This window comes from Vidua macroura, chromosome 14 (genome assembly GCF_024509145.1).
Source record: "Vidua macroura isolate BioBank_ID:100142 chromosome 14, ASM2450914v1, whole genome shotgun sequence".
NCBI classification, from domain to species: Eukaryota; Metazoa; Chordata; class Aves; order Passeriformes; family Viduidae; genus Vidua; species Vidua macroura.
In genome coordinates, this window is record NC_071584.1 from 10354889 (window position 1) to 10376550 (window position 21662).

Consider the following 21662-nt stretch of genomic DNA (forward strand, 5'->3'; position numbering starts at 1 on the left):
TTCATTCATTCAAGAGAGATTGTTGAGATTTGAAACATTTGGACCTTGTGGCTGGGAACAGATCCTAGCTGAGAAGTTGAGAAGTGCTGAGTGAGTTGGAGGGTGGCATCTGCGTGGAGACTCAGGGTGCAGGGTGACACAAACACAGCGTGAGCACGTCCCTGCGGGAGAGACCCGAGCCCCTCCTCTGCAGGGGACTTGTACAACACTTCTCTGAGTTTAGAAGCACAATTCAGGGAGCAGGTATCCCCCGAGGATGGTGAGACACTGAGGAACGCTTGCAGTCTCGGGCAGCTGTCATCTCAGTTATTTGTTAGGCACAGGAGCATAATCCCAGCAGATACATTTGGAATAGCACAGGTCTACCAAGGTAAAAAAGCTCCTTCCTTCAAGGGTTCAGATTTAACTCCAGTCACTTCTGTGGTGTGTTTCTCTAAAATGAAGTTGGTCTAAAGCCTTTAAAACAAAAGCCAAAACCACTAATAATCTTGATAATTTTTTTTCTCCAGAAGACCAATATAAGGAGGAGTTTGTCTGAAATGTTTGACTTTCAAAGATTTTTTTAATCTCAGTAAATTTCACCCTGTACATTTGGAATGCAGAAAATGTAACAACTCTCTCATCTTGCTTTTTAAGAATTAGTAAATACCACCATTTAGTACTTTCTATTTTGTGCCATCAGTGTTTAAAATTCAGCAGATTGAATTTCACAGCAGGTTTGGTGTAAGCCTTTAATCTTAATAATGATCCCTTGATCTACCATGGTCTGTCCAGCTTGGAGGTTGTTAGAGGTCCCTTCTGGGAACTTTCCAGCTGTTTCTGTTTAGTTCATGTATATTTATTTACATGACTTCTTAACCCCATTTGGTAACAGAAAAATAGGGTAGGATTTAGCTGCAACTACTGTTGATCATTTTCCAGAGAACTAAGTACAGCAAAGGAAAAGCAACATATGGCACCATTTTCTTTACTGATCACTTATTATGTACTGTTGTGACCTCATCAGTGCCTTTGGCTGTACTGCTATAAGTTAAAGAAAAAGGCTGGAGTATTTTTCCTCTTAAGCTTTCAGACAAAAGCAAATGTGACCTGGAGGTAATTTGTGCATGCATCACACCACACTGAAAAGAGTGTAATTTCTGTTTGGGAAAATGAAATAGACTTTTTAGTGTTGTGTTTATAATTAGATTTTAAAATCTTATTTTTGTTAAGTTGGAACTCATCTTCCTGCATGGCTGTTACATTTGTGCTGAGAGCTCACATTTTCATCATGACACCCCCCCGAATTCAGCTAACAGCTTTTTAGTTTAACATTAATATTTTGCCTCTAACGCTATACCAGGATCCCATGTAATTTCTAAATTTCTAAATATTACTTGTTCTGCTACTCTTTTATCAGAGCAGTTCTGCTATTCTTGCAGAAATACTTGCAAAAAAAAAAAAAAAACCTTGCAAAATTGCTTTGTCAAATTACAGTCAAAGTGGTCATGTTGTTCAGCAGAGGATGGCTCAATGTGAGATTGAATGAATAATTCTAAAAATACATGAATTAAAAATAATAAATTCTAATAATTTGCATTAAAAAAAAGGAAATAGGGGGAAAATCAAGGAAGAAGTTGCAGAGGATGCGAGGCAAATGCTCCTCTCAGTTACGCCAGAGTGGCTTTGTTGTCTTCCCAGTCCATCAGTGTCACTCTGCTGAGCTGCTGGTGGTAATTTGTCCCATGAAGATTAATAGCCTGGGGAGAACAGAAGAAATTAGTTGGGTTTGATTTTTCAGACTGCCTAATTCAACTTAGTCCTGTGCAGAATTTTGAAAGCACTGGACCAGCACTTTGAAATGCTGTATCATGGGCAATGGAGGTAATTAGTGACTGTATGTATGAAATTTTTAAAATGTTCTGAAATGATAAACACATTAATTTCTGTGCTATTGATCACAAAAGCATTATATAGTCAAGAGGTCAGGGCTCTACTATGTGATCACATCCTGACTTGTTCCAGGAAAAACCTGTTAGTTGTAAAGCAACATTAACTCTGGTGGCATAGAAAGAACAAAATATGGAATTTAGCTCCTTGTGTTCAATGGCCTGGAGAGGGCATGGCCTGTGCAGCCATGAGCTCTGGCTGTCGCTTTCCCACGTGGAGTTACAATGCAATTTCTAATTGAATTATTAAGAATCAGCTACTTTTCATGTATAGAGTGTGTTACACACCTGATCCTTACACTGTTTTTATGTACTGACATATAAGAAGTGATTTATATACTGACATTCTTACTCTCATTTGGTAAGAAAGTTTTCTTTTCTTTTTTTCTGGTGTATGCTGAAAATGAAACAGATCCTTTGCTATTGGCATAAAATGAATCAGGAAAAAACCCCAAAGAATACCTATGAAATCTGCACAGAGAAAAAGATTCATAATTCTTCGATATGCAGCTTGATATTCTGTGAGCTGCTGACCTTTCTTGCATTATTAAAGATGCCTTGACTAATACTGCATAGTGTCTCTGGCAGATTTTGATGGTAATGTGCTCTGGAGAGTCTTCCATAGGCAAAAATTGCTAGCGAGACTAGGACAGGAGAGGTTCAAAAGCCTGAATTTGAAATATGTCACTCGAACTATATATTCTATGTACTCAGGTGTAAGCATGGCGAATAATTTAATTGAGGAGTAAGAGAAAAATATTGTAAAAAAACTGCCAGAGTGTACAGAGGGCTGTGGAAATAACACTGAGGAAAAAAATGGTACTTTGCTAATTGCCTTTACTAGAGTGATGTTAGCCACACATTCAATACCCTTACAAAAATAATCAGAACTGGATAAAATGAAAAAATTCAATTCTTACTCTTGTGCCTGAGGATATGGTATTGCATCCTAGAATATAAAATTACATGGGTACACAGAAAAAAGATAATGGTATTCAAGTTCAAATTGAAAATGAGATTTTGAGGTTTGTATTTAATTGCATTCAAATCTTTAATGATGTTTTCCTGATATTTTCAAGCAAAATACATTATTTGCCTTTTTTTTTCCCTGATAAGTGAAATAGAAGAAGGTGAATTCCTGCAAAAATCCATGTTGCAGATATAGTTCAGGACCTGCTTCTGGGGACCAGCTCTAGAGATGTGGAATGCCGTGACAGCTCTGAGATTTGACCTTGATGTTGTTTGTCCTAAAAAGCCCTTTTACAGAGCGAGCCATCCTATGGGCAGTTGCAGAGCTGCTGTCGAGCTATTTCCAACCTGGCAGAAGAGGCTGATGCCCAAACAAACGTGGGGGCACAATAAACAGGATAAACACGGGAGCAGCTCCCTCCCGTGTGTGCGAACAGCTGCTTTAAAAGCCTGGCTGCAGCTGCGGGCTGGGCAATCTGCTGACCTGGTAAAGGACCTGGTGAGGAACATCCTCTGGGAAGCGGCAGGAGAGGTGTTTGGTGCTCGGGTTGAATTTAAAAACGCACCAGGAGCCGCGGCAGCCCCGCTGGAAGGGTGTGCAGCCAAGGGATTAAAGCTGGCTCAGAGGTTTGGCAACAAAAGCTCTGTAGGTGAGCAGCTCCACGGGGCGTTAATTGGGCACAGGGAGAACATCCCCGGGACATGCAGAGGAGCAGGACAGGGAGGCTGGTGCTGGTGGAACATGTGGATGCCACTGCCCAGCTCTGTGACAAAGACTGGTTGAACTCTATGGCTCCCTCACACAAATGTGGTTGCCAATTTCTTGAACAATTTATGTAATTTTACAGATGAGAATGTGACTGTGGGTAGATAAGTGGTCGGTTCATATTCCACCCCAAATCCTGCAAATGATTGACAAACCCTGAAAACACACTTTATCAATTTGAATCTTGCATAATTATTAATAAATTTGCTTAACTGTGGGAGAGTGATGAATCTATTTTATAGCATGTTTACAAAACATTTTAGACTGTTTATCTGAGGTTACTGCATTGCCACGGTGCTGGTTGGGGAATGCAAGGCACTACAGCATGAGGGACATTATAATCCCTTATTTATACCCGTGCAGATCCTGCCATAAGTGTCCCTGTTGTTTGAGGCAGTAGTCCTGGCTAACTTAGCAGGTGCACTCACCATATGTCAGAGCCCTGTAACTGATCACAGACATATGTGCAAAAATTAGCAATAAAACAATGTGAACGCTGTAGTGGCTATAGTGTAGATTTAATCCTCTGCTGTGCTGGGCTTATTGTCTCTGCTGTGCCAAAGCATCTAAACGTGTGTTTAGCTTCGAGCCTGTCATCAGTCCTAAAAAAGTCAATGCAAAACTCAAGCCTTAAATACTCTGGATAGTAAACATTAAACACTGAGAAGGAAAACAAAATATATTGGCTACAGGATTTTTCTCCCAATGCATTCAGCCACTTTGTTTGCCTTAGGTGCAGTTCTTTAGGTACTGCCTCTGTTCTTTACATCACACAGAGGCATTGAGGCATTTGCCCTCATTGTGCTGAACAAAGAAGAAAGAAGAATCTCTGCTCTGAATTGTTTAAATCTAAAAAAATATGAAACTAGTAGCTTACCTGACTTTTAATTCTGCTGGCTGAACTGGGTGCAAGAAGCACACATGGGCCTTGCATCCTCATTCTCCCTTCTTTTTTTGGGGACATTTTGAAATTTCCCATCATGTCTTCTGCCATGGGAGCAGGGGACCACAGCCTCCTTTTGCTCTTCTTTCCCCATTTCCATACTGCAGCTCTCAGCTTTCTGCATCCATTTCATTTCTTCAACTCCTCCTGGGGTGGCAAAGATGAGGTGGACTACTGTGCCAAACAGTCCTATGATGTGTAGGGCACTAATAACTTTCTTTTGTTGTGGTTCCACATGTAAAAGTGTCTGCAGGGACACAGATGACTTTTGGTTTTCGATTTCATTTGTTTGTTTCCCTCCATTTTCTGTAAAATCAAATTAATTCTTCTCTGCCATGTTTACTGCAATCCCAGAAATATGGACCTTCACCAAATGCCAGGTGTAAAGTTTCTACATTACATTTAAGTAGAATAATGCAATAGAAGAGAGCACGAGACCTCACAAGTTTTGCAGTGCTAATGGAACAGTTATGAGACTGGTGACAAGGACGTGGAACATTTGTTTTGTTCCTTCACTTAATCTACTTCCAGACCTCCTAAAAGGTAAAAGGAAAAAATCAAAGTGAAGGCAGTTTTTATTGTTCCTTAGCAAGGACTGTAAATCTTTCTGAGTTTCTAGGTAAGACTGCTGTGATATACACCTGTGTAGAAGTTTAAATTGAATTTGATGAGAAAAGGCCTGATTTTACTCCCTTGCTAGCAGAAGACTTAATCTATGCAAGGCAGGGTAAGCTGATTCACTTAAATGAGTTTGTGTTGAAACCATAATTCATAATTGAACCAATTAAGAGTCTTTTTAAACAAACCAGCCAAAAAAGACCTTGCAGATAGAGTCCGATATTAGCAATATTAATCTGAATTTCAACCAGAGAAAATGGCAAGCACAAAGAAGTAGTGGGAAGGAAAGCCACATTTCTCACTATCATAGCAAGCAGATATTTTGGAGGAGTGTGTAACTGAGCTGGAGAGGCTCCTTGTGAAAGAACTGCAACAGGTGCTGAGTGTTCTGTCAATGGGAAAGATGGTGTTTGCTGAAGGCAGCTCTTACTTATTTGATAATTTTTCAGACCATATGACAAGCACTGCACAGTGCATTGTTAAAAGCCTACACAATTAGAGATGCTAAAATGCTTTGGTCAGATCTTTGTTCTCATAATTAAGCATGCATGATGGTAATCAATGTGTAATGATAATGAATAAAAGCCAATAGAAGGACTGCTATCAGGGCTTTTTAATTTGCTATTTGTTTGGGTGTCTTATGGGATTCCCTTTTAAGGACAGCAATATCTTATAATTTAAGCCATTTTATTAGATTGCATTTGCTATAAATGATAAAATTATAAATTATAAAAACAGTGTTGTGCAGTCAGATGATTGATTAATTTATTAGTTCAAAGATAAGTTTGTACTTCTGTTTTCAATTTAATGGGAATCTAGAGAAGATGTTTTCTCAGCAGGTTACCAGTTCTTAATTACCAGCTTCTTGGTCTCTGATGGTATTAAAATCTTGAAATCAAAATACTTTTCAAATGTTCTCAGTGCGTCTACCTCTGCTCTGCCACCAGCCTGTGTTAAGATGCTTATTTAAACTCAGTTTTGTGCAGTTTTATTGGAACTGTTCAGAGAAAGTAACTAAAGCAGATCAGATTATACAATTGTGTGTTTTGATGCGGAGAAATGAGTACAAAGAATTTAGCATCATTGACTTTTGCTGTAAGTGTTTGCTAATAAATTTTTTTCTGAGTGATGAACGTTATTAAGCTGACAATGTATGTGATATTCCAACTCTGTGGACTGCAGTTAACTGGGTTATGCTCTTTCTTGTCTTCTATCACATAAGAAAAGACCTACTTAGTAGGATTTTTTTAATATTCAAAGACTACAATTAAAAAACCCAAAAGACCGAATGGAACAGAATATGAAAACCTCTACTGATAACACATTTTGTGAATGAGTCTAGTCTGTGCATTCAGTAGCTCATGATTTCAAAACTATTTCTTAGGGGTTACTGACTTTGTAAACCAGGGAAATGGTAACATAATTTTGTAAAATGGCCATCAGTCAGATGCTGAAAGTGAAAGGGTAAAATTGAGCTCCTCCTCCTCTACAGTTTGCAAACTGGTTCATGTGAAACATCAGAATATAACTCTTCTATCTGTGACATTGATTTTGAGTGTGAGGTGCAAACAATATATCAACGAGCTCTGGTCAATAATAATAAAAAAACCTTTCAAGAATTTTCCTTTTTCAGTGGTCAGCTGTTGTAGAGGCTGAATTTTGAACCCAGAACAAGAAATGGTGAATTCTGGAGTTCCCATTTGCTGTTCATTTTTAGGTGTCCCAGGGACCCATATTTATTAAACAAGCACTCTGAATGGAGTTGGGAAAGTTTCTTGGAACTTGCCTTTCTCTTTCATTGGAGTTTTGAATAGATAAATTATTTATGGCACTGTGCATAGTCAGCTATGTTGATTTCCATGGCCCTTTCCTAACTTTACTTCCTGGAGATGTGACCTGATGTAATCGTAGTGAAAAAAAATATTACATGCATACGTATGAAATGATATCATTTCAAAATGCTGTAATCTCCAGATAGTGTCCTGCTATTGAAATTTCCTTTGAACAGTATTTGAAGGAAGACATTTATTTGGGCAGGGGTGAGGAGGATGGGAACCTGTGGCTATAGGTGGGAGGATTCAGAAGGAAAACACAGTGAAAGCCAAAGAGCTGTCTGGCTCCCTGTGATCAGCTGTGAACTCCTGGGGCTCTGAACTACTCTTGGCTGGAATTTTATGGTTCAGTGGCTTGAAATGCCCGTTCTTCAAACTGAGCACATTTCAGGGAATCTAGGAGTCCCAAACCATCTTGGAGTCAAGATAGTTTCACCACTTTTAAAAAACTGGGTTCAGAAAACCGGAATGGCTGAACTGAAAAAGTTGGGACTCTCCTTGTTTCTCTGTCTGGTACGCATGAAGTGCTTGTAACAACTCTGAGACTGAAAAAAACCACAAATTTCAGTCAGCTGCCCCTGGGATCAGGATGAGTTTTGGAAACAGTGTTTCTGAAGCAAGAGAATTTCTATTAAAGATTCCTTGTAGAAGGAAAGATGCCAATTTACCCTGAGTATGAGCTAAACAAATTCTACAATGTCAGTATTTCAGGCCCATTGAAAGTCTAAGATATGACCAGATTGAATTTGAATTTTTTTTTTTTTTTGGCTTTGATTTATTGCCCATAATAAAAGCTGCTTTTCAGGGCAATATGAGACCATGCCAAATTCTGTGTTATGTGAAGCAGCAAAGCTTTTTGAATGTGTGCTGCTTCCATGCATGTGTCATCTAGAAATTGCCTGTCTGGAAAACACCAGATGCAATGAGGAACAGGATGACTTGGGTAAAGTAAATCAAGAGCAGAGTAGGTGACCTCTCTGAATTGTATTGCATACATTTCCACATGATGAGTTTATGGAAATCCAAGAAGTGGCAGCAGCTATGGGAGGGTGGAACAAGTATGGGAAGAGGGAAAGAGGGAAACTTTCTGGGCTTTAATAGAGAAAAGTAGAAGCAAAGAAAAAAAAAAAAAATACCAAAGGCAAAAAGGTACAGATAATCTGTAGGATAAGAAAGGCAATACAGTGTAAAAAATTGCACAAGGCAGGGACTTTTCTGGGATTTTGGACAATTCTTAAAGCCATGGGTGCTGTGGACATTCCAACCCTGGCAGAGTTCAAAGTCAGATTGGAAAAAGCCTTGGGGAGCCTAGGGAGGTGAGAGGTGTCCCTGCCCATGGCAGGGGGGTTGGGACTAGAGATCTGTGAGGTCCATTCCAACCCCTTTCTATGGTTCTATGAACCATGTAAATCTCCTACAATGAGGAAGTAACTTTGTACTGCTAAAATATTTGGTGATGATGATAGCCTGGAAGGCAGAATGAAAAGAACACACGCCAAAAGCAAAATAATGCAAATGTTAGTTCTGCCCTGGGAACTGACTGGATTGCATTGGTGCAAGGTGAAGGAGGTTGTGTCAGAGCCAACGTGTGCTGACCCTGGGAATTCGTGAGCCATCCCATGGATTCAGGGGGGTTAGGCTGGGCAAGTCTGGGAGCCTTTCCTGTGTCATTCTTGGCAACAGCCCCCAAATTATTGCAGAGCAGGGATGCAAAGGAGGAGTCCTGGGCTGCACCTGCTCAAGGGCTGGTCAAGCAGCTCAGGAGGGGGGTCAGCACTGCCCTCACCTGCCAGAGGTCAGGTCACACCTGAGGAGTTCTGTTGAGTTCTGTCCTGAGCTAGGGACATGTTGTGGCATATGAAAAGTCAAAGTTCTAGAAACCAGTTAAAAACCACAGCCAGCTTTGTTCCTGTACAGACACACCAGCTTTTCTCTGCATGGCATGCTTCTGCCTTCCCATGGGCATGGAGAGCTTTTAAAATGAGAAATGCAAAAATAAGATACATGACAAATACTAGAGGCTACTGACTGCTACAAACTTTGCCTGAGGGAGATTTCCACAGGGCTTGCCAGGAGAGGTCTGCCTCCAGCTGCTCCGATTTTCAAAATTTAAGTCTTGCCTGCAATAAGCTGCAAAGCATCTGAGGTAAATGAAGCAGTGGCACAGCACTCCCAGGGATGAATATATCGACGTGGGTGCATCTGGGCTGTCATTCTGTAATGGTTTCTGCTTCAACATGAGGTCTTGTTTGTGTGCACCTTCGAAGTGCTGCTTTTGTGCCTCGCGTGCAGCTTGAGCAGCAAACTGCCCTCCAGATCAGGCTGTGGCCAGGTCAGTGACAGTCATGGAAGGACATCTGAATGCTTGGGGTAGCTCGTGTCACTCTACCTCTTCCATCACCACTGCTCCCAGGCATCCTGTGTCCCTAAAGCCCTCCTACCTAATGAGAAATACACAGCATAGCAGAAAGTCACAAATCTTGGAAATTGTGTTTCAGCATTGGAGCTTTATTGAGCCATTTTGGTGTCACACCTTTCCACTTACCCTTTTCCATGGTGCAAATCCTTTTTTAAGGAAAGAGACAAAAGGGAGGCTTGATTGTGCTTAAGAGAGGTGCTTTGGAGAATGTCACTGTGCAGTGCACTAAAACTATGGCTGTTCTGATTTTTAATTATTGTTTTAAGCATGTTACTTTATGCCTCTAACCAGCTTGGCTCTTTGAGAAATATCTGGGCCTCTTGCTCTGCAATGATTTACAGGCAGCTCCATCAAAAGAGAGGTCTTGGAATGGCCATATGCTATTCTCTGTTCACTGTGGTCAGCCAGTGCTGATGAGTTAGAGCTGGTCTCTATGTGTCATTGCAAAATGTGACTCAGGACACTGAGATAGCCCTAGAGTTCATCTGATTAATTTTTTTTCCCTGATCTACAGAGAATTTTCTTTCTTGTTTAGGCCCAGACTATTATGTCAGTGGACTGAAAAGGAAAAGAAGCAGGAGTAATCTGCTGTCCTTCTTTTAGACTGCTAACTGAAAGCAAGGAAGTGCTGGAAATTTGTCCTTAAGAGTCTGGTTCAAATACCAGTTTATATGAAATTGTGTTGATGCTCTGTAATATTAAACTTACAGAATGGATCCTTCTGGAAATACACATTTCTTATATTTGTATTTCTGTTCCGGTTTCTAGCTAGAAGAGGGTCTATTTAGCAATTGTGATAATGAATGAAAATATTAGTTCTCCAAAACTGTGAGCAGAACAACTGTATACTCACCCTCTGAGAAGTGCAGTCAGAGTTTTATCTGCAAACTGATTTGTATTAATGTCACATTCAACCCTGTGTCAGCAAACTATGAGCCCATCCCCTTATTTTTATGTACAGCCAGGAATAGAGGGGTAGAGAATGGTTTTCATACAAACAAGAAGATAAAGAGATTGCCATGGTGAGGAAAATGCTGCAAGAGCTGGAATGGCTGTGTCATTGAAGCCAGCATTGATCTAACCCTTTTTATTTTTTTTTTTCTAAAGGACTAACTGAAAGTGAGTTGCAAAAGAAAATCAATTCTGAGAATCATTAGGGTTGGAAGGAACCTCTCCTGGGTCACACAGTCCATCACTCCTATGATTGTTCCTAAACCAACTCTAACAACTGGGTATCTACTCGTATTTTTTAAGATGGCTCTACATTTTTCTTTGGCTGGTTGCAACAATAATGTTAAAACAAACATTCTTTTAAAAAAAGAAGCATTGCAAAGCAAGCCCTTGAGTGCATTTTAGCTGACAGATAATCTTCAAGGCTCATTTACTTTAAAAAAGTTACAGTACTCCGATGTCAATGTTGTATACATCTTTGTGGGTGGAAAGAAAATTAGAAATATTACTGCCTCTTTTAGTTTTTGTGAGTGGGTCTTTCTTAGGCTCTCTGAACAAACTCTGAGTTTTAAATGAATGTCTAAATCTCTAGTGGTCTTGAAAGAATTAAAAAGCAGTTTGTGGTTCTTTTCAAGGACAGGGAAACCTTGCTGTGAGTCAGAACTGCAGGCTCATAGAACAAAATTTCACTAATGTGGATGGGACAGTTCCAGGAAGGTGTCACCAGTCTTGTTTTGTGTGAGATCCAGTTGAAGATGCAGGTTAATTCTTGGAGCATAATGTCACTTTGATCTCCTGGGCTGCTTGGTGTCTTCTGCTCTGTGATTCTTCTGTGTGTTCTAGAAGCTTTTCTCACCTGAACTCTATTTTGTTTTGTGTTGGGCAAGGTAGTTGGCAAATCATACTAGCATTTTAGTGCCTCTGTAGTGTGGAATGGGAAGGTGCTTTATTTGAAAGCTTGGATAAATGAAGCCCACCCTTTGAGCTTTTGTCTTGTTCTGTGTGCTTTCCTTCAGATGCCATGCAGGCATCTCTCCACAGGTTTGTGGGTTTAGTGCAGGACAGATAAGAATCACAGAATCCTAGAATGGATTGGGTTGAAAGGCACCTTAGGGACCAGTTCCACTCCTCCTCCACGGGCAGGGGTGCCACCCACTGGGTCAGGTTGTGCAGGGCCCCATCCAACCTGGCCTTGAACGCTTCCAGGGATTGGCATCCACAGCTCTCCGGGCAACTTGTTGCACTCCTCTCTACCTAACAGCAGGAATGACAACCACCACCAGCCATGCAGTTCTCTGACAAGAGCTTACTTGGCTATCTCTGTCCATTGGTGTAGGAATGACATTCTTTATTGGTAGCAAAGCAGGGAGGATGGGCAACTTTCCCATCTTGGACTTCACCATTTTGGAGCAGTGAAAGAGTGAACCCAGAGAGGACTTTTGGGGTTATGGTGTGAGCACTCTCATAGCACTGCAGATTCATCCCTTTATTTCTCACCAGATACTTCCAGAGATAGAACATAAAATAATTCAGTAATAACCTAATGCTTTGCCCTAAGCTGGCATCTCACACTTTCATGATTTAGAAAAGAGGCAGTTAAATTATAATATCAAGAAAACTCCTGCATAACGCTTTACTTTAGTTGCATAATTTTGCCACAGCAATTACCTCAGCTACAAATTTAATTTAAAAACTCTTTGAAAGCACAGTCTCTCTTATCACAAAATATACTTGAAATCAATGAAGGATGATTTCATTCCAGGTCTAAAGATACTATTTAATAGCCAGGAAAGAAACCTGCACACAGACACACACTCTTACTTGTTAATAAATTCTGCTGTGGCAATTACAAATTTTGACAGCCACGAATTCATTTACTCGTGGCAAAACATGAATTATAAACAACATTTGCTGACTTAGTGCAGTTGCATTCTTGCACCTAGCTAGAAAATAGACAGGAACTCTTGAAAATGATCCTAATCATGATGCTATTAAGTAAGATGCAGAGAACATACTCTGATAAACATCACAGTGACTGCCTACCATTATCTTATATTTTCCTTCAAGATTCATGGTATCTTAGCAACCATATAGGTCTGATAACCTCTAATGGCTCTAAAAATGATGCACTTGGAATCTATCACTTAAGGCCTGATGCTCAAGTAATGACACTCTTTTCTTTGATGGCAGATCTCAAGTCAAATAAATACACAGGAATTGGAGCTGCTTTCTTTGTCTGGATATTCATAATTTGCATGGTTACTCATAATGAGCAAGGAAAGGACTCTGTAATCCAGGCTTAATCAGTATAGATTTTTGGATAGACATTCATACCTTAATTAACTATATGGATTCAAAAGAATGTCAAAAGAGCAGTGGGTTATTGACTGTCAAAGAGTGGTGTTTGTGCATTACTTAGGCCTGAGGGGCATGAAAAGGGCATTCTCTTATCAGACTGAGAGAAAATGTACAGATTTGGCAACAGTGCCTGCATATGTGGGTGTTGCTGAGCGGGCTGTGCAGCTGTTCTCTGCCTGGTCATTACTGATGGGTCCTGGGACACTCTGAAGCTGTGGAACAGTGGGAGATAATGTCTTGATGTATTAGTGTCCCTGTGTCATCAAGAGAACAGTCTCGAAATGAACAGTGGGAGGCAAGGTGGCTCTGCAAATGTGATTTAAATTTCTGCCAGTAGCCACCTGTTCATAAAACTGGGGAATTTAGAGTCAGTAGGAGTTGTTCCTGTTCCCTTCTGGATTTTTTTGTATTTGTAGAGTTAGGGATTGTTGCACTAATTAAGTTAGAGCTAAAGCATAAAGTCTTTCTGCTTTGGACTTCAGGCAGGGGATCCCTGTTCCAGGTCTGTGACAAGGGCTCAGAGGTGAGGACAGGGCGTGTGGCTGCCCGAGTGTGTGGAGGCCACTGCAGCCAGCTCTGTGTGCTTGTCACAGCACAAAAGTTAGCACAAGAGGACTCCAGAAGCCAGGTAGCATGAAACTATCCCTGTCCTGTCTGGAAAGAAAACTGGTGAGGGTTGGGGCATGGGTATATGTTTGCAAAGAGTGGGATTTGCAGTCTGTGGTATATCTAAGACCAAGAGTTCACTAAAGGTATTTTTTCTGGACATATTGTGGCCTACTACACCTAGAGGAGAGGAGGGCTCACTGATGGTGGGAGTGCTGCTAAGCTGAATCTGAATTGCCACTTTCAGGAGGAAACGGAGCTGGAGACACACACAAAGAAGTCACAGGCTGTCAGTGTTGCTGCATGCCCCCAGCTGGGTAATAATTAGCATTGACTCCATGACTCAGAAGGCTGATCAATCACTTTATTAATATTCTATACTTATTAAGAAACCCATCAACCTTACAGACAGTCACGATACAGGTGGACCCAATTGGTCCTTGAATCCAAACACCATCACCAGTGGCCAATTAAGAAACCACCTTTTGGTAAACAAATCCCATAACACATTCCACATGTTCACAACAACAGGTGCAGCAAGTGAAGATAAGAATTGTTTATCATTCTTTTCTCTGATCTTCTCACAGCCTTCCCCAGGACAATGCCTGGGAAAGTCTGTGCCTGCTCTCTGTGGCCAGAGAGCTGCTGCCACATATCAGTGCTGTGCCAGCACTGCCAGGGAACCCCAGAACCCTCTGTCAAAGACTAACACCATGGGAAATTACATCTGAAATGCCCAAGTCTGAGAAACAGAAGCTATTGTGTTTTGGAGTAGTTTTCTGTAACCATGATGAATATTATCAAAATAAAAACTGCAGAATCAGAGGTATTGTCAAGCTTCAGAACAGAGAGCTGAATGTCAATGACACTTACTGACTGTGCTTGTATAATTCCATCAGATGCTGAGCAGACAACATTTACATTTAAAAATACAAGTAATCAATGTATGTTAATGTATGCCCTTCATGCATTCTGCATTGAAGCATTTTACCAGACACTTTAAAGAGCCTTACTCTTGCAGGCAAAAAAACCTTTCAGAAACATACCAACAACAAAAGCTTTCTCAGGTTTGGGAAAGTGGCAAAAACAAAACAAATCACAGGTGTTTCAAAATATTTTCTGTGCCAGGTCCTGTCCTCTGCACAGAGCTAATGTCATGTCTGTATGGCAAAAACCACTTTAACTTTGCACTTAAAAATTCTTGAGCATCTTTTTGTAATGTTGTATGTCAACAGTGCATGTATAGAAAAAGGCACAGAGGAAGCACACAGTGCAGCAGCTGCCCAACACACACAGAGTCCCTAAGGGAGCTGTGCCTGTAGTTGTCTTTAAGCCTTGCAAATGTTACCACTTTGCAAATATCATTATCAAAATGCTGATGAAGGATTCACTACCATAAATCCAAATTAAAGAGACACCTGCCACGATCCTGTTAGTAAAATCTGACATATGTCTGTGGTACTTCCAGGTACGTGGGCAAACAATTACATTAGAGCAGGAGGAGGCAGGGTGTGAATTTGTGAGAACTCAGAGCAGCTGTTTGTGTGCAGGTTTCTACCTCATTGTGAGTGCAAAGCAATAGGAGATCACTAAAAGCATTGCTCTAGGAAAGATACATCACTGACATCACCCCAGGGTGGGTTGGGGTAACAGCTTGCACCTGGAGATGGTATGGAGGTGCTCTCATCTGTTCATGTCATAACTTGGCATCTCTGTGAGCCATAATTCTGTAAGAATTATTAAAGTCAAAATTCTGTCAATGTATGATATGAAACAAAGTGCTGCAGGCTTTTTTTGAGTTCATTGTTGTCTCCAAATGATTGCCTGTATCTCAGTTGGTTTCATCCCTTCCAAAGTTTATCAGAACATTCATAATTGATAGTTCCCATTCTGCCTTGGGTAGAAACACACAGGCCCTCTCAGGAAAGATATCACTGGGAACTTGAACCTGAGGCCAAAACTTCCTTTGTTACAAACCATGGGAAGTAGGATCTGTGGCTGCTGGTCCCAGTTAAGTGTTTAGTTGTTCCCTGGCCAGTGTCAGTAACTTGTTTACATCCCAGTCCCTACGATGCTTTAAGTTTTAGCTTTCATGTGTTCCAAATTCTGTTCTGCATTAGGATATAACTCTGAACTTCATATAAAGTGTTAGCAAGTTCCCCTTCACAGTTTAGTCAGACAAAACAATCCTTTTGCGGCCTAAGAACACCATTGCAGCTCCAGGCCCAGAAAGTATAAACAGCAAATTGAGGAGAGCAATCGAGGGGATGGGAGTTCATAACCTGAAGCTGTAATTGGACAATTAACCCCAATATGGAAATGGACCTTATAAAACTTATAAAAGTGTGAAAACTCATGACCCATCATCCATCTAGAGTGGAGCCATGTCTGGGCTCTTGCACTGCCCAAGGTGTATCCTCTGAAGGCCTTTTAAAAAATCCCTATTTTATTCCTTTAACACAGACCAGCCTCTGTTCCAGGCAGCCTCACAAGGCATCACCTTTGCAAAAGAACTGAATGATCTTAGTTTTTTTTTTTATTTTCCAAAAGATGGAGTTTTTTTACAGTAGGTGAAAAATTCCCCCCCCCAGTTTGATCAGCTCCAATAGAGTCTTAAAAGCCTTGTAAATGGATACTGAGGCTTGTTTACAAAATCCCACAAAAATGCTTTAAGTGGGCCCATAACAGACTGACTTCACTCTTCATGATGAGAATTTCAGAGTTTATACATTTTGGTTAGACATCCCACTGTTTTATTCTCGGCAGCTCTGCTGACAAAAACACCTTTGCTGAGCAGTTAGGTATTGACAGCTAGAGAACATTTCAGATTTTACACGAAAGAAGCCTAATTTCTCACGAGTCATCACATGAGGAATATTTGAGCTATCATGCAATTATGATATAAAGTTTGGAGACTGTGTTACAGGATGCCTTAAAAAAAACCCAGAAACCTGACGCACTGTCAAAAATTCATCAGCAGTCCCTTCTGCGTAACATGCTTTTCAAGAGACAAGTGAAAAACTGTCAAAAGCAAATGAAGACTCCTTAGGTTACAACAGCTATTCAAGATCCAATTTATTGTTTCTTACACATTTCCCTTCCTGTAAACCACTCTTCTCATGCTTTCTTCCAGTAAATGAGATGTGCATAATTCAGTCTTATTAGAGAATTGATCCCTTCCATGAGAAAAAAAAAAAAACCTTCTGAATGTTAGGGTAGGAAAAACCCAGTTTTACTAATTTCATAATACTTTGTCTAACATTCCCAGCTTTACCTCTGCCTGCAGGATGTGCTGAGATAAACTGATAGGAACACAGATCACGTCAGATTCCTAATAATGTTCTTAATGAAATGCATCCACATGTACATTTATCTGCACTCTAGGCGTAAATCCCTTATTTAGAAGCTCCACATCCCAAATTTTTCATTTCTAACAAAATAATTTTGGGTATTTTCCCCTCTTTCTGGCACTGGTATATATTGGGAATAGTTTTCTTCAAGCAAATAGTATTATGTTGTAAAATTAGTATGTTGACAAGAGGAGAAATAGTGCAGTCATTGAGTTTTATGATGTTATATTTTAAAATGACACATTTGTATGCTATGGGGTGACTGAAATGCAGATTAAAAACCCAACAGAAATATTTTTTAAAAATAAATACTGACGTATTTCTGCCACAAATCTTCTGACGGAATAAGTGGATGAAGCATTCCTGATTTCAACAGCCCCCTAAGGTTCTGACCTGAGATTTTTACTTCCAATCAGTTTTGGGCTCTGTGACTCCGGGTGACTTCCTGTTACATGTATTCCTTGCAGACTGAAGATTTTACAGGAAGTGTAATCCAGTGGGGATTGATATTGGGCCCGATACTATTAATTGTCATCATGAATAATCTGGAATATGGGATAAAAAGTATTCTGAATTTGCTGATGATGCCAAGCTGAGTGGGGAAGGTGATATTTGGAAGGGAGAGTCACCTGCGGGAGGACCTGGACAGGGTGGGAAAGTGGACTACCAAGAAGCAGTGGGTTCAAGGAGCACCAGCCTGAGCTGTAGACAGGGATAAAGAATTCCCTCAGCCTCCTCCTGGCTGCTGCTGCTCCTTGCGTTCTGCTGGAGCTCTTTCAGGAAGGGCACTTTTCTGATTGCAGCAGGTGCTGCAAGCTCAGAAGCAGTTGTGTAAGCTTTGCCTGAGGGGGATCAGTGATGGTGGAGCATCTAATGAAAAAAAAAACAGAAATGATAACAACAGAACTGAGGAAAATTAAGTTTTTCGCAAAACATATCTTTTATTTGAGCTATATATTTGCTGTTATTTTGACTTTTTTTAGTTGAAGTCAAAGCAATAGGTACAAGGGATTGCTGGGAAACCAGACTAATTTAAACTGGCCTTTTTTGTTTTTTTAATGGAATTCAGAGAGGAAGCTGTCCTTGATGATTAAAATAGTGAATAATGACACAAATTAGTTTGAGACCCATTAGTGAGTCTCTTCAAGGATATTGTATTGTCTTAGGTTTTTTTTTTTTCCCAGCTGGCTGTTTGTTTGGCTTCTTTTTTCTTCAACTTTGAAAATTACATTGCCTGAATATTTCATCCTTAGTAAAAAATTGGACTTGACCACTGCAGGTGATTCAATAAGTTACCTGGCAATTGCCAACAATTTGTCTTTTTCCTTCTTTTACCAGAAAGAAGTTAGGAACTTTCTGCCTGGTTGTGTGCATTTCTGTAAAATTAATTTCTTTATGTGGAGAAAGAATAATTATAATAAATGTTTTTCAGAATTGGATTGTTTCTTTTTTCTTCTTGCTAGAAATGTTTTACTCTATCCCCTGCACAGTTTGAGATTTTCCTTTCACTCCAGCCCATTGCTGCAGATTGCGAGCCCACCTGTTTTTTCATTGCAAGATTTTGCAAGACTGCTGAAATGATCTGGGCTAAAAAGGAAAGCAATCAAAACCTAACCCATCAAAATTCCAAGAATTTTAATTTTAATTTTATGTTCTTCCTCTGCCATTTGCCGATGCGTGATTCTCGTACCACTTTGGGATGCTAACTTTTATTTATACTTTCCATTAATATACACTTGACCAAATATATGGTTAGCCTCTAAAATTTTTTCTGGTTTGCCTTTCATTTCTCTCCTCCTTGGGAAGGATATCAGTAATAATAAGCTTACTAAACTTCATGTTCATGTTTGATATTTTCTTGCCGATGATATTTGCTGAAGTATTACCTACATTCTTCAGCAAAGCAGCAGAAAGATGGCCAGAAATGACAGGGAGAAGTGTGTTTGCAGCCATCTGAAATAAGTATCTAATTGTCTGGATTGAATCAGTGCCAGATAGGGATCTGGGAAAACAGCTGAGTCCAAATTTCACAGCTGAGTTACTTCTTTGATTATACACCATAGGTAGAGTCAGTTACACGCCCCTTGCTTTACCATTGGCTTATTCAGGAATTCCTATGGCAAATATGTGGCAGTGTTTTTATTTTGCATGCCATTTGGTTGAAATTCACTGAGGAGCCCAGAAACTTCTGGAAAGATTGTTTTTTTCATTATTTGGAAGGCTTTCTATTACTTTCTCTAGCCTAGCACAAACAATGCATGCATCAGGTATGCTACAGTTATAATGCTGGGGAAATCTTTTCTCATCTCCCTCATGAGGTTTTGTTTCTGATACTTCCTCTTTGCATCTCTCTTTACACCCATCTCTCTCTCATTAAAACAAATGGGAGAAAATTTGGGAGCATCTTACAGAAATTGCCTCTTGTTATAGTGATATATACTGTCCTGTGAGATGAGACTCAGTGAGAATATGAAACCAGAAATTACTGTAAATAAGAGCAGAAAATAAATGGCCTAATTGAATCTGTTTCCTCATGGTCGTGGGTCTCTTCCCAGAAAAGTTCCTTTTGCTTGCCTTAGTGGAACGAGATGGTTGGAGACAGCAATTAACAGAAGCTGATAAATGAAATGGTGTCTACCTCTTGGGAGAGAACATTTCCTGAATAATGATCCCTTCCTCCAGGGAGGTTTGCAAAAATGGTATCTCATGGTGGATTTGAAATATGCCTGGTGATGATCTTCACTTGGCTCGTGGCCACAGGGAACGTCCCAGGTGGGTGAAGCTGGCATTGGTGCTCTTGACTCTCCAGCTTAAAGGGGACACCTGCTAATTAACTCTCTTTAATTTGTGTGGATTTGTTGAGTACAGGGAGAACACTGGCTGAAATGTGACCTTGGTTTTAGCAGTGCCAGTTACTGCTGCAACCCTGATGTCTTATTGATCTATTATGGGCTGCTGGGGCCACCAAGGTGCTGGGAAGTGTGTGTGGGAATGGCTGACTCCAGGGGCACTGGAAAGCATGGGGACATATTTATTTTTTGCTCCTATTTGCAGGAATTTCTCCATTTCTTTTTATTCTCGCTGGAAATATATATTTAAAAATTATGCAATGTAAAAGACACAGCATTTAATTTCCCATCCTCTTTGTCCTCAATAGCATTTTTTAGTGCTGTTACTATGTAAATGGTTACCAAGTGAATAACTACTCTCATAAATAGTCACAGGCAGAAATTGCTTTCACTGCATATGCTAATAGATAGTGGGTCTTATTAGTAGGGCTTAATAATTGGTTTGGTGTCTTAATTAAATTGGTGTGCCACTGAGTGGAAAAATAAATCCTTGTTAGGCCAGTGGATTCCTTATTATACATCCTAGTAATTCTTTATGTCCAGAAAACTTCAGAAACAGTGACTAAGGCTCCAGTACTGCTGAGATATTTCTCAGAGACTGTATCAGATGCTTTCCAGAGGGAAAGAAAGAAACAAAATTGGTGTTTTGTTTCAAATTTGGATGATTACTCTTTCCCAGTCTTCTGCGTAAATAACATGTTTCAGTCATCTTTGACAACAGGGCCCAACTTGCCCTTTCAAAAATCCATGTGTTTCCTGGGCTATTTCAGAGGTAGGGGAAACACAGGGAGCACATTTGAGCCATGTGTCACTGGAAGAAGATGGTGGATTGCCAGCATTAGCTGTAGGTGTGCTGTGATGGTTGGCTACTCCAAAGCACCATTAGATTCCTTTGGAAAACATTATAATAGTTTCATGCCAGTGGTATCTTCTCAGTGAAAAATAAAATGTTATTTTTGTATCTGATGCTACATATCCTTCCTGTGAGTTAAGATGTTGCTTGTGTCTGGAATTATCTGCATCTCTGATAAGTTGGTTTTGACACATAATTCTCTATTTTTTTCTTTCTCTCTTCCTCTCATTTAAAAATATGCAAAATGTGCAGTTTTACTGCAGTGTAAGCCAAAAGCATAATTCATGTTGCACACATGTAATTTGATTTCAAAAGATTATCTCTAGTACTGGCAAAACATGAGCAAGCCAGGCTGCACTGAGGTACAAAAATCACACACTAAAATAATCTGGGGTGTTTGGGTGAAGTCAGCACCCACTCTTCAATGCCAGGTCTTATTTGTTTATCTCTTTTTTATTATTATTTTGGTTTTGCTTTTTTAATGTAAAAACCTCAGTATTTTGTAATATTTTCTTTAGCATTGACCTTTCTGTATTTTCCTACTCCTGATGCTTAGCTCTCATTGGTGTCAGTGGGAGATGTGCAGATGGAAGGGGGCCTCTCCGAGGCCACCCCCAGCATAAAAGAAGAATATGCTCCCTCCTCTCCTTAACTGCAACTCTGGGGCTGCTCCTGTCACTCCTACCTTCCTTTGGAAGGATCTTAAAGCCTGAGTTTCAGTCTGGGAAGCTCTGACCAGACTGGTGAGGAATAAATTGTGGGTTTAGATGGGAGCTGTATGGAGCTTCAGGGTGGGAGGAGTTCTCAGTCTGTGTCCTGTGGGTTGACAGTAGAAGATCAAGAATCTACTGGACAGGGTCAGGTGGAGGCTGTGAAGGTGGTGAGGGACTGGAGCATCTCTCAAATGAGGAGAGGCTGAGGGAGCTGGGCCTCTTCAGGCTGGAGACAACACAACAAATGTGTTAAGGGTGGCTGTCAGGAGGATGGGACCAGAATCTCTTCAGTGGTGCCCAGCACAGGACAAGGGATGGTGGGCACAAACCAAAACACAAAGTTCCACCCTCTGAATAGGAGGAAAAACTTCTTTAGTTGTGAGGGTGACCGAGCACTGGCACAGGCTGCCCAGAGGTGGTGGAGTCTCCTCCTCTGGAGATGTCCAAAGCCCACCTGGACACGGTGACTCTGTGCAGCCAGCTCTGGCTGAACCTGCTGCAGCAGGG